The 12,958-nt window shown below is 42.3% G+C and overlaps 1 long non-coding RNA gene across 3 annotated transcripts; it reads right to left on the minus strand.

The window, feature by feature from the left end:
* Positions 1-535: 535 nt before the first annotated feature.
* On the minus strand, positions 536-10,400 carry LOC138103530 (uncharacterized). Of its 3 annotated transcripts, XR_011147744.1 has the most exons (6): positions 10,114-10,400; positions 7,266-7,513; positions 5,791-5,880; positions 5,034-5,169; positions 4,502-4,631; positions 536-3,133 (listed from the first exon to the last, which is right to left on the minus strand). It is a non-coding gene; the product is annotated as an uncharacterized lncRNA (long non-coding RNA). The 3 variants fall into 3 exon arrangements; XR_011147749.1 differs by lacking the exon at positions 5,791-5,880; XR_011147748.1 differs by lacking the exons at positions 5,791-5,880; positions 7,266-7,513 and having other exon boundaries at positions 10,114-10,397.
* Between the last annotated feature and the right edge of the window lie 2,558 nt (positions 10,401-12,958).

The following is a 12,958-nucleotide window of genomic DNA, read 5'->3' on the forward strand; positions in this document are numbered from 1 at the left end:
CTTCTGTAGCTGGATACATTTATGTGCAGAGAAGACTTAGACACTTTGTGACAACAAGTGGTTTTTTGTTGTATAAACTATGTCAAAGGACAAGTGCCAGCTAGAGGAGGTGCTTTACCCAGGATCTTTTAAGAAGAGGTTAGCAGAGGCAGAAATCAAATACCAGTCCCTAGGATCAGTGCCATGAGTCAAGCCAGCTTCCCCAGCAGATGAGACACCTCAAGGTGGTTGCTCAGCTGGACTGCTGCCTCCTCAAATAGAAGGTGAACAGTGCAGAAGTAGGCTGGCACATAACCTTCCTACAGTCTTAAACAGCAAAAAAAAAAAAAAAAAATTATGAAAGAAATAGGACACTAAAACTTTTCCATCTAGAGAGAGGGTCGTGCAAAGGCAAAGAAATTAAAGAAGATGGCTGTTATCATCTGATCAAACAGGCTGTGTTCAGGTCAGGGAGCTGGGCTGGAGCCTGGCATGGGCTTTCACAGAGTGAATGACAGGGGCTGCTATCAGTGGTGACAAGGTCACAGACTAGTAATTTATTAACCATTTATATTACTTGGTTTATTCACCATTATGCAAGAAATTGCAGAATTGTAATATATATTGCATGCTGCAGCTTATCTGTTCTCTTTTAAAGCAAAGGGTGAGTTTCTCCATTGTGCTGAGGAGGTTTTGCCAAGACTACAAACTTGAACATATCAGCATAGGAATACATGGACTGGGTTAAAACGGGGGTCCATCTTGTCCTGTCTTCTGTCTCTGGCAGAAGCTGGTGGTAGACATCTAGGTATAAAGTAAGAGTATGCAATGATCTGGTCTGGCCTCCCACCACCATCAGTAACTTGAGGGACTTAGGGAAGTCTCATCTTTCTGTTTCAAGTAGTCCTCAATTTATACAACTTTAGGTTGCCTGATAAAATGCTTGTGTCTAAAATATGACTGTGAAAGCTAACATTTATGTTGTACTCTTCCTCCAGATAGGCCAAAATAACCAGCAGTCCCTGCAGCCCCAAGCAAAGCATCCCTTGGAGGGATCAGCAATCTGTGCAAGGATGCAGCTGTTGCTGGAAACTCTGAATGCAGAATAACAAGAAGTTAGGGGCCTTTCTCTCCTGTTATTCCTTGTAGTTTATGTAAATATATTCTGGGATCAAAATGCTCTACATTTCCTGAGAAATTATGATGACAACTTCAACAAAGGCACAATTCTATCCTTTTATCAGCCTTTTCACAGTCTTGATTTTTCCCTTCTCTAGCTAAGCAGTGTTTGAAATTCCCAAGCAAAAGCCAAAGAGAGCAAGTTAGAGTTTTGTTATTTTCTGAAAACCTGAACGCAGAGAATTTACATCCGGGAAATATTTATCAGATTGTCTCATACACTGCTCATACCTCCCCCACACAACTAACTCCCAGGTTGCAGCTAAAATTCTTACTGTGTTAATTCTTCTGGTCCATTCTGAAAGATTTCATATGAAACTAGGTTTTTTCCCCTTTTCTTTTGGAGGTTATTGTAGTCTCACCGAATTTCTTTCCATAAACTCAGGCTTTGGGAATCCTTAAATAGCTAGTCTGCATCCTCACTGTAACTGGAGAGTGTTTTCAAAACAACTGTCATGCCAGACACCCCCACAATCATTTAGACATAATCCATTCTTTATTTGTGTTCTCATAAATTGCTTCATCCAGACCTTAAAGAAAACCTGTTTCTTTTCCTCTCTGGCTCCCCTTCTTATGTTTCAACACATTTCATATACACAGTTGACTGCAATGCTGAATGGAAATCTCTGTATTGGATTTATCTTTAGAGACCTGAAGGGCAGACCCACTCTATCCTCTGTTCAGTGCATAATTTGATTTATGCACTCTTTTTTATCACCAGCTTCATTGTCAGGAAGACATAGGCAAAGACAAGGTGAAGGCAGGGTATTCTGGGTAATCCCTGAGGGACCAAAGTCTTTGGAGTGCGTTTGTTAATCTTCTACAGATCTTAATTGTGCTAAAGGATGTTGGGAAATATCTGGAGGTCAGTGCAGGCATGTGGAGAAAATAACTCTGAATTAGACACCAGCTGAGTTGTTATCTGTGATTTTGGGGACTGAAAAGTCTCTTAAGCTATTTTGGAAAATCCTTCCAGACACCTATCTTTGCCATTAGGTATCTAAATAGCTTTGAAAAAAAAATCCATGGGTCTTGGCAAAAATCAGTTCAGCGTGTTTCAGAGTGCTGGAATTTCTGAACATATCTAGTGAATAACACCATTCTGAGTGCACAGTTCCAGGTATCTAGAAAAACACTCCTTGCAGAAGGTGGATGTTAAGATTTGGTCCCTAGCAACTGATATATCTTCAGCGTCGAAGCATGATGTACAGACCAAGGTTATCCATCCCTAGCCACCCTCTGAACATGTGAACATGGACAAGAGGTTAAGGCTATATTTTGAAACATAACTTCCTCTCCCTCTCCCTGCCCAGCTGGAAGTGCCAAGCACTAATCCATCTTTCTGTGTTCATCAGTTGTTCAGCACTCTTGAAGTTCAAATTCCCCAGCTGTTTCAGATGAAGTGCTTTACAAATAGGGCAGAGAGAGAAATTCACCTGATCTTTATAGAAAGAGCTTCCTCTGGTAAGCAGAAGGAATGCCTGTATAGACTAAAGTTATTCACACTCAAGTAGACTGAGCTTGTCAACTTTTTTTCACTTGGGACACAAAACAGCCATCATTAAAGAACAGGGTCAGGTTTCATCTACTGACCTAGGGTTGGAAGGCAGCAAAAAAATGCAGAATTTCTGGTCTCCTTAGCAAAGCTGACTTGTGTGTGTGCTTTACTTTTTTGTCTCCAGCAATGTCCCGTTGAGTAAGGCTTAAGCAGATGAAAAAAATACAGATTTCTCTTTTTTTTCTGGTAGAGATTTAAGTGCTCTGAGGTCTCCTGCGAGCATACAACCTTCTCCTGTGCACTGGGAGTCTCCGCAGCTGAGTATTTCCACGCCTCTGGCTCTGCAGAGCATTCAGTCGAAGGGGAAGGACAGTTTTGCTGATGACATTGAGACGTTCATTCAGTTCTTCCAGCCTTTTCCTTATCGACTGGACTTCCCTCACAAGATTGTCCACAGCTGCGGAGACAGGGCGGAGACTACAAAGAGAGTGATATAGAAGAATAACTTGATTAGGGAGTGTTTATGAGCATGCTAAGTAACTTACCATGACCTTTGTTTCTTGGTGGGTAAGGGCACTTGATGATGAAAGAGTTGCAAGCTACCATTAAAAGATGCTTCAAAGCTACTGTGCCCTGTCAGTGATGGGAATTTATCTGAGGTGCCCCATCTGAACCCTGGAAATCACAAGGTTCAGGACCAGCATGAGCAACGTGGTCTTTCCACCACCTTATTTTAATTAGTATTAATTAACTAGGAGTACACATGGATGCTAGGCCAGAGATTGCCATGGAGTACTGTTAGTTCTCAACATTTCTAATGAACCAGTGTGTCTTTGCCAGCAAACTCATTATTCAAAGCCCAGTACAGGATATATGGCTGGATAGTCTCATTACATCTTCCTGGACTAAAGTTGGAACTCTCCAAATACAAGACTGATTATCACCCATGAAAATCTGAAGCACCAGTGAAATTCAGCACTGTCAGTGTGAAAGTTGGGATGAATTCTGTGCTGGTAACAACAGCTACCATACAGCCAGGGAGAAATCTACTTGATGCCAAAGGCCAATGTATAATCTGCCAAGTATAGCCTCCTGACACCCTGATCTGTACACATACTATGTGACCACATGACTAGTGCCTTTTTTATTCTTCTAGCTTTTCCTCTTCAATTGGTTCAATGTGTAACATTTGCAAACACTTTTTTCTTGTTCCTAAAGAGAACAATGAGTTATGGAAGACAGCCACTTTACTTGCTTTATGAACAATTCTGATTTAAGTGATAATTAGGTTTTTATTAATTCCCAGTATTCCCCTCTCCTTGCTTTCTTTCTCTGCCTTTCCTACTCTCTTTCTGGAAATAGGAGATTGAAGTAAATTTTGTGAGTTTGCTCAACAGTTAATATTTCCTGCAATGCAAAGGGGGAATATGATGACATGAACTAGTGAATAGCTTTCTCAGTCTGGGTGTTAGAGACTGAAATAAAAAAAAACCATGACAGACCAAATCAGCTTCTTTTCCCTGACCTGTGGCCAAGCCCATGTGTGGATTTGTAGCACAATTCACTTTTTCCAGCCTGCTCTCATGAGTGTGAGCTGCCAAGGGCATTTTATTTAGGAAGATTCTTGTAATACAGTGATGGCAGTTGAGAATGTTTCACAATAAATAGTTAGCAGAGTATTCATTTTACTAATCAGAGCTGGTAGCACAACAGGTACTGAGACAGTGTGTTTTATTTCTCCTCAGCTGAGAAATATGAAAATTCATCTTTAAGAAGAAGAATCGTGGACACCCAGGAGGACACCCAGGAGAGGACTGAATCCCACCTGCAGATGAGAGGAGTTACCTGGAGAACTCAGGCAGGAGAGCATTTGGGTTGTTCAGCAGGGTGTGCTTCATTTGCCAGAAGATGTCGTTTCCCCATTTCTCAAGAGTTTGAGTAATGCTGTTAACACCTTCTATGTTGACCTTGTCAGCTAAGTTAGCAGGATGTCCATGGAAGAGAGGAAAACAAATGTGTCAGAACAAGAAAATATGAGCCAGTGCTCCGAGTTTGATTCCATTCTCCATCACAACTCAGTTGCAATGAAATGCCAAATATTAAACACATGGAGGATCTAAATTAAAAAGTAGATAACTGTCCCTCATGGTGTAATTCTTGGCCTCGGGTACCCACATTTTCTGCTGTCGCTGGATACCCCAGCTGACCATTTCTAAAACCATTTTTTTTCTCAAGAAGTCTCAGCAGCTACCCAGGAATCAAGAAAGAGCAGTCATGAATGAGCACTGTCTATCTCACTCCAAGGGCAAAGTAAGTGAATCTGCAGCTACAAGTTACTGAACGCCTCCCATGCTGAACCACCACTGTGACCTCCTACCGCCTTCTCTGTAGTTCCATTTCTGATGCTGGTCCAGAAAGTCCTCCTGAGATTTACTGCAGGTCAAAAGGATGAAGAGGAGGAGAAGAGGAAGAGTCACCATGATGGCTGTTGTAGGATCTTGACTTCTCCCTGTCTGTGTGGAGACAAAAAGTCTTGCTAAGTGCTTTATTTCTTTTTTTTCTTCTCTTTCTCCACTTCCCATCTGTCACCACAACACCAAATTTCTCTTTGGTGATGTTTTTATTTAAAATGTTGTTGAAGTTGCCCAGTCTAGGTTTTACAGAAGCACAGGGACTTTTCTTTCTTACAAGTATGAACTTTACTTCCATTTCAAGCAACAGAGGGGTACTGAGGTGCTTCATCAACTGGCAGCAGCTGGGGAAGTAACTTTGTTTCATATGTAGCCGTGTTGGGATAGCACATTATAGCTATAATTGTTCTAGCAGTGTCAGGAGGAGGTACTACGAGGTATGAAAATCGCTGCATCCCTACTTTGTATTTGGGAGACACAGGGTAAACAAAAATTAAAGAATTTATCAAGTGTCTCATAGTGGCCAGAATAAAAAAAATGTTCTTTTTGTTCTGATCCACTAACCAGTGGCAATATCTTAGATGCTGCCCAGTGATGGAGCCTCAAAGGCAACCCCACCCCCATGTACTATCTCCACCTTGCCCTGGTGTCACGGGGTCAGTTTCTCCGGAGCAAAGCTGCAGAGTCGACAAGACAGGTATATGAACTCATGTGAACACTTACCTAACTCCTTGTTTTCTTTCAAGTTGACCATCATTCCCAAGCCAAGGAAGTCAACCCTAACCTACAAGTCCTCCTGGGCAAGTACCATCTCTAAACACAAGAGGATAGATCAGTCTCACCACAGCTTACTCATGCTAATTTGTTATTCTGTCCTAATAAATTAGTCCCTCTGTGTTGAATCTGGTATTTGAATTAAAAAAAAAAAAAAAAGTCATGAACAGCTGTTCTGCTAGAAATTGGCTGAAAATATCCATAATGCACATATTGTACATAGCAAACACAAAAAATGCATTGCCAAGTTCATGGGGTTTAGTGATGATTTTGGTCATCTGTAGTCACAGTGATGGAGGGGCTCATGTGAGAAGCAGGCACATCCAGAAAATCCAAATTACTCTCCTATTCAGGTACATGCATCAAAAGCCTGAGATCTCACTGCAAAATATGAGGACATTAAATTTCTTTTTGAATGTGATATAGCCTTCATCTCCTAACCATCTGGGAAGAATTCAGTCACCTCAAAACCTACCAGAAGCTGTAGTAGATAAAGCAGTAAATAAATAATTCCTTTCACTTTGTGCCTTTCTTACATTTGATCACTAGTGCATTTTAATTGAAACTGCATTTATTTTTCCACTATTTAAAGCAGCGGTATGAATATAGCCATACTAATGGAAAATGTCATGGTACTTTAAAAATATTACTTTCCACCTGTCAGGATGTAATTTGTATTTAGTATTCTTCATCTAATTGGAGTATTCATTAAAGGAAAAATAAATTACCTTCTTCCTATCTCACACATGCATACACCTTTTCTTCCCCCTAACCCAGAGCTGCCAAAATAAAGATCTTTAAGAAGGTCTGACGATATCACCAAGGCTCATAATGAAAAGGTCTTCATGGGCCTTCTTGAAACTATTTGCATTGATACCACACCTTCTCCACCTCTCATCTTTTCCAGATGAATGCTCCAGCCTTTACAGCTTTTTTCTCTCTCTTTCTTTGAGTGACTATGCCCTGCACATGCCTTTTTAATCTTCCCTGATGGGAAAGGACTTACCAGACACCAATGTGTCTAATTGCAAATGATTTGAAAATGCTGCCAACATCAAGGGGACAGTGTGGCTTCCAAGTTAATTGGAAAACTTCCTGAAGAGATTGTCCATTCCTTACTCTTTCCACCTCCCACTTGTTTCAATACCCCACAGCTGGGATACTTTGATCTTTCTGTATTTGTTAAAAGAAGGGTGGTAATAAATTCCACCTACATCGGATACTGAAAATCCACCACCCTTGAGTTCAAACTTTTTGAAACATCAGGTGTCCAAATGAATCACAATACCCACATGCTCTATTTGCAGGGCCCCTCGCAGACTAGTTTCTTTGTAGCTTTCCTCCCCCCATTCCTGAGGGTCTACTGTAATTTATTATCACAGTAAACATCAGGTTATAATCATCTTTGAAGTAAATTCTCATACCTCAGACACACAGAAAATGAGCAATCTTCCATCTCTTAGGTGGAATTGTAGACAGAAAATGGATATTCACTAACAAAGTTCCTAGCTGGAAAAGTCTGCAGGGTCATCTGTAACAGGAACCAGATCCCCAGCTGGTTCAAATATGTCTTCTGCTCTTTTGCAGAGGTGCACTGGAAAGTACTATCAGGGTAGAACACAGATGGAGAAGCAGGGAGAACTCTCTCACATCCGTGGATGGAAACCCTTTTCTAAATACAGAGAATAACAATAGCAACATATTAGCTTTATCATTGTTACTATTAATTACAATAATATGCAGTGCTGTCAGAAAATTACATCACATTCTGCCCTTGGAGCAGGGTAGGCTCAGTGATTCACTGGACAGTCCCTTCATCTGCAGGCAATGAAGACCAACATATTTCTCTCATTATTACACAATACTTTTTTCATCTTTTAACCTTTTGATTCCTCACTTCAGCATTATAAAAGAGCTCAGCTAGCTCAATACCCTGAGCACAGCCCTGCTGGGATCCGCAGTTGTGCCATCCAAGCCAGAATCCTTGCCCCAAAGCAAAGGAGTACTGCCAGGATTTGAACTCCCATCACTGTTCCTCTCCCATTAACCCCTTTGGTTTCTTGTTGCACCATTTCCAGTGCTCATCCCTCCTTACAATGTAGTGGGCAATCACAACAGAGCACTGAGATTCCCTTGGTATTTGCCCCAGACTTTGACAACTGAGGTCAAGCATGATGACTGTTCACTACTGCCTGTGGGTTGTGCTGCCTTCCAGGATCTGGGGGATTTGCCCAGGTTACCTGCTTCTGGTACCAAACACAGCTTCATTACAGAGAGCCCTCTCTCCCCTGAAGCCTGAGGAGAACAGACTCATCCTATTGCAGCCATGTGAGTTGTTGCTTTACGATGCAGAGCTTGCCTGCCCCTTGTACATCAAGAGGGCTTGAAAGCTTCTCCTGTGCTTCTGACTGCTCTACACACATGCTCTCTCCTGAGTGCATGAGCATCCCGGTGTGTTAGCTCAAGCCCATGCTTGCTTTGAGAAGAGGATGTTGTTGATTAGAGCTATCAATCACTGTAGTGATAGCTAAAATGAAGGATTTTTTTTCTGCATTTGAACATTGAACTGCAAGTGAATGACATTCATGCTTTTCATTTAAGGTCTGTTCTCCTCTCATAACTTTTTCAAGTTCCTTTTGAGCTACTTTCAGACTGAAGCTGAAAAGTGATTCTAGATATTGGGTTGTTTGCAGAGAAATAAAATATAATTTTAAGTGAATCAGGGAGTTTGATCTCAGAGAAATCATAAATACATAAAATGTAGCTCTCACTCCAATGATAATGGCTATTTAAACATCAAAGTATGTTTAAGATTCTCTATTTTGTAAAGGATCTCAATAGATAATAAAAAAATTTTCGCAGACTGATGAAATTCCTCTATCTTTTTTTCCTTCTATCTCTTTTATTTCCATTGCAATATTTTAAGGTTATATTACTTACCCACATCCAACTAAAATGTTCTGGTTTATGTATTAGGTTCAAGAAGGTTTATGTTATATAAACCAAACAGATTCGTATTAAAAAATAAAAAGCATATTGTAGCTGCATACAATTTCTAATGCCAGTTCTGTGAGACTCCCAGCCTGGGATCTTGAAAGGTCTCTGAGCTTTTAGAGGAGAAAGCTGCCAAGCCTCTGAGTCCAGAACAATCAAAGTATTTGCAAGCTCTACTTGCAAAGCGGATGGCATTTGTTAGCTCTCCAAGCAAAAAAAAAAAAAAAAAAAAAAAAAAAAGGAAACATTAGCATATGCTTGTAGAATTATGTAATGGTGGAAAGATTGTGAAAAAGGCCAAAAATAATTTTAAAAATTGGATCCTACAATATTAACCCAGCCACAGTGGTATAGCTAAAATATCACCTGTTTCAAAAGTCTTTGTTATAAATCCATTGTAATGGAATATTCTTCAATTTATGTGTGTGGGTATAATGCTGTATGTTGGTACACATACACACACAGTGACACAGTCAGTTTGGGGTTGGAATAACGATATCTAGGAATAACAATGTCCTGAATTTCTCAAGTTTGGTAACAAATTTGAGTTAAATAGTGCTTTTTCATATAACTAAGAGTTACACTGCTCATTTTCTACCTGGATGTTGTGTGAAAGTGAAGAGCATCTGAATCCCTGGAAAAATCTGACCACCCTGTCAAACAAGGAGATCTGATTGACAGCCCTGATGACAGACAGCTAGGGTGATGCTGTTGCCAGCAGGCAGCCATACTGGTGATAAAGGAGAAAAAAAGCCATCCAGGTGCAAAGCATACATCTACTGCAATATATCTGCTGCAATTCATAACATTACTAAAGTACTGTTGGTTTTGAGGAGGTAATATTCACCTTCTGCCTCGTCCAGGTGCGCCTGCTTTTTCAGGATATGTCTTATGTTCAACTCTCTCTCATTTAGTGCTTGGTCCTTGCTCTTAGGAAGTTCCCTCTCTCTCTTTACATAGGCACTCACAAACCTTGCACTCTCCATGTCTGTCTGTCTGACAGTCTGCCTGACTCTAAGTAGATTTGCCTTCTCTTTCTTTCTCCCTACTTCTCTCACTCTGCACACCCCTGTTCTCTGGAAATGTAGGTAGCAATCCTCCAACCTCCACGTCCATGCCAGTCTGCACATATTCCCTCCTCTCCTGGCTCTTCCCACAGGTGCCTTTAGAGTCCCTCAACACAACAACCTCTTTCTGAGGTGTATGGATATGTTTCCTCCAAAGGAAGAAACAAAACATTTCTGGGAAAGAAGGCAGAGAATTGTATACAAGCATTACCTTTGCTCTTGAGGCCAGTTCTTCTGTGATGAAGCTTCCAAATCTCTGCCTCCCTGCTCCTTTCTTCCCTTACTACCCCCTCTGCATTTCAGCTTGCAACGAGTGACGTGTCCCTCTTCATTTCCCTGCTTTCCACATTTCCACAGTCTTTCCGTGGAGCCTCCTCCAGCTGTACCTCTCTTACCCCTCCCTCCCACTCCTGCAAACTAGCCATCTCTCCCCACACATGGGAGCCTTATGGGAAGGAAAGCCTGGGCGATGGAGCCCTTCTCAAAAACAGCTCTGTCTCCAAGAACACCCGTGTTATCTTTGCCCCCAGTTCTTTTGGGCAGCTCTCAACTGCTGGCTCTCTGGCACAGCTGTATGACTTCCCATACTAGTCACAGTTTCCACTATGCAGTGCTCCTCTCTGGCTGCTTGAACCCTCCAGCCATCCAGTCATGAATTTGTTCACCGCGTTCTTCCTGCCTTTTAACTAACATGCCAATTAATTCCCTGCTGATTAGTTCATTCCTGATGCACTCTGCCAAATCTATTTCTAGTGGAATAAACAAGGAGGGATGAATCGGCTGCAGTGTTGTTGTTTTTTTCCTTTGACCCCCTCCCCCAGGTCTGCACTTGCCAAAGCAAACAGGCTTTGGTCTGGTCAGTACTTAATAAAGAGATTTCAAAACAAATGCAAGGCGTTAAAGGGATTAATTCTGTGAAGCAGGGAGTGAACCCCTGATTCTGGTCCCATGTCCATGTCGAACAGATATTTTGCTGGGATTTGAGAGGATGTGCAGCCGACACAGCCTGAAGCTGCAGAATTGCTGCACACATCGGCTCATGACTAGATCCATGGCACTGCTTGCTACTGCCTTGGCCAAATCTGCATTCTTCTTGATATTACTTCTCCAGTATCAACTGGCAAGAACACCCTCTCTGTTTCCTGACCAGCCTATTTTTACTTAACTCAGTTTTCCACAGCCAAGATGCTGCACTATACAATGAGAAAAAGATGCTTTTCTCACAGGGTGAAGGACTGTTCAGCCACTCAGAATAAAAGCAAACACCCAGAAGTAAGGAACCAGAGGATGTGTGCAAGTGATAACAGATGGAGCAGTTACAAATGCGGTATTGTGATCGCAATGGAGTGATGCTGGTGTAAACCAGTTGAGGAGCTGATTGTGAGGGAAGCTGAGTGGCTTTTAAGCACAGTCCATAAACATCAGCCAGCACCATCATTTAGTCAGCCACTTAAATCCAGTCAAGGAGAAGTTCCACTGGAACCAGACTCAGGGATATCTGCTTCTCTGACATCAGAAGCATGTGGTTTTGGCTGCTCCTGCTGCCCCAGTCCCACTGGCTCTGTGGCAGGGAAATTTCTGAGAAGACTGCCTTACTTATGGAGCCGTGCCACCGAAACAGCAGGACACTCATTTGCAAAGTTATAAAACACCAGTTTTAAAAATCAGTGCACAATATACAGGCTTAACACAGACTAGCCTCCGGAGGAACTGGAAACATATTTTTTCAGGGCTCAAACAAGCAAACAAAATGTCCAGGCAACAGGCAAATAACCCAAACAATCATCTGCCTCCAGCTGTTCCCCATTCAGCATGTGGCAAACACAGTCCTGTTATGCCTTTGCATCTCCCTGCTAAGAGGAAGCGAACTGCGATGGTCAGTGTGAGATGGGGACACCAGTGTGAATGTTCTGAGCAAGAAGCCCTCCACAGGGGCATGACACAGAGACACTGGCTGAGCAAACCTGATGGCATTTCACAGCATGCATTGACCCAGTGCTGGTAGATCCAACTGCTCAGAGGGAAGAGGGCAATTCCCAGTGGCACATTAAGATGTAAGCTTGCTGCTGGGCAGTTTGTGTGATTTTGCAGCAGGTGCTGCCGTCCCTCTTGTATAACATATCCCCTTCTTATCTACCCTCTCCTTCTCGTTATCGCTTCTCCAGTTCATACACCACTGGGCACTTCCCTCTGGGCTCTCAGTCAGAGTGCCCAGCACTGGCAGAACAACATTGAGACTGGAGACAGTGCCATCAGGAGTTTGGCTGGGGCAGCCCTCTGCAGTAACCCCCTCAACTAACACCCCATGCCAGCCCCTGTGACAGCAGCATGTGGGCACATCTCACAACCTCAGGTGCTGCACAGCTGAAACTTTTGTACAGTTCTGACCACCTTTCGGCCTTTTCTCATGCTGGGATGAACTGGTGTTGATTTTACTGCATGGGTTCATTAGAAACTCCGTGGTCATCTGCACTACTTAAAACTTCCTGAAGTGTCCCTGCTGTTTTCCACCTGCTAGAAATGTTATTATCAATTTCCTGAGTTTAATTGCCTTTATTGTTTCTTACTGTTATCCTTCACTGCTTGATTGTATTTATTTTGTTGTTTGAACAAGCATTTCCTATTTATTGCAATGTCTGCTCCTGTGTGACAGCTCTGTCATGGAAGGACTCAGCCAGGCACAGGAGGAAAGAGGATGGTGTTCCTGGCCTTGTCATGTAGCCATGCAAAATAGGAGGATAGGATGAATTAAACAGGTAAAAGCATTAGTTTAGCACTAACAGGAATGCAAAGATACATGTTATTTCTTCCCTCTGGACACCTGGAAAAAGGTACAGCTGAGAACAGCTCCTGCCCCAGCAGCTCGTCAGGAGGTGACTGCCCCTCTGACCTTACAGCAGAGCTGTGTATGCAATCACTCCATTGTGCAGCTCTGCATGAGTGACCTTCTCTAGCTCGAGCATCTTAAATAGCAGTGTTAAATGTGGCTCCTTTCAGGGTCAAGGAGCAGCCAGAGGTTTCTGTGCCAGCAGGCTGGAAAAGGTAATCTCTGGCAG

Source organism: Aphelocoma coerulescens, chromosome 1A (assembly GCF_041296385.1).
Source record: "Aphelocoma coerulescens isolate FSJ_1873_10779 chromosome 1A, UR_Acoe_1.0, whole genome shotgun sequence".
Classification (NCBI taxonomy): domain Eukaryota; kingdom Metazoa; phylum Chordata; class Aves; order Passeriformes; family Corvidae; genus Aphelocoma; species Aphelocoma coerulescens.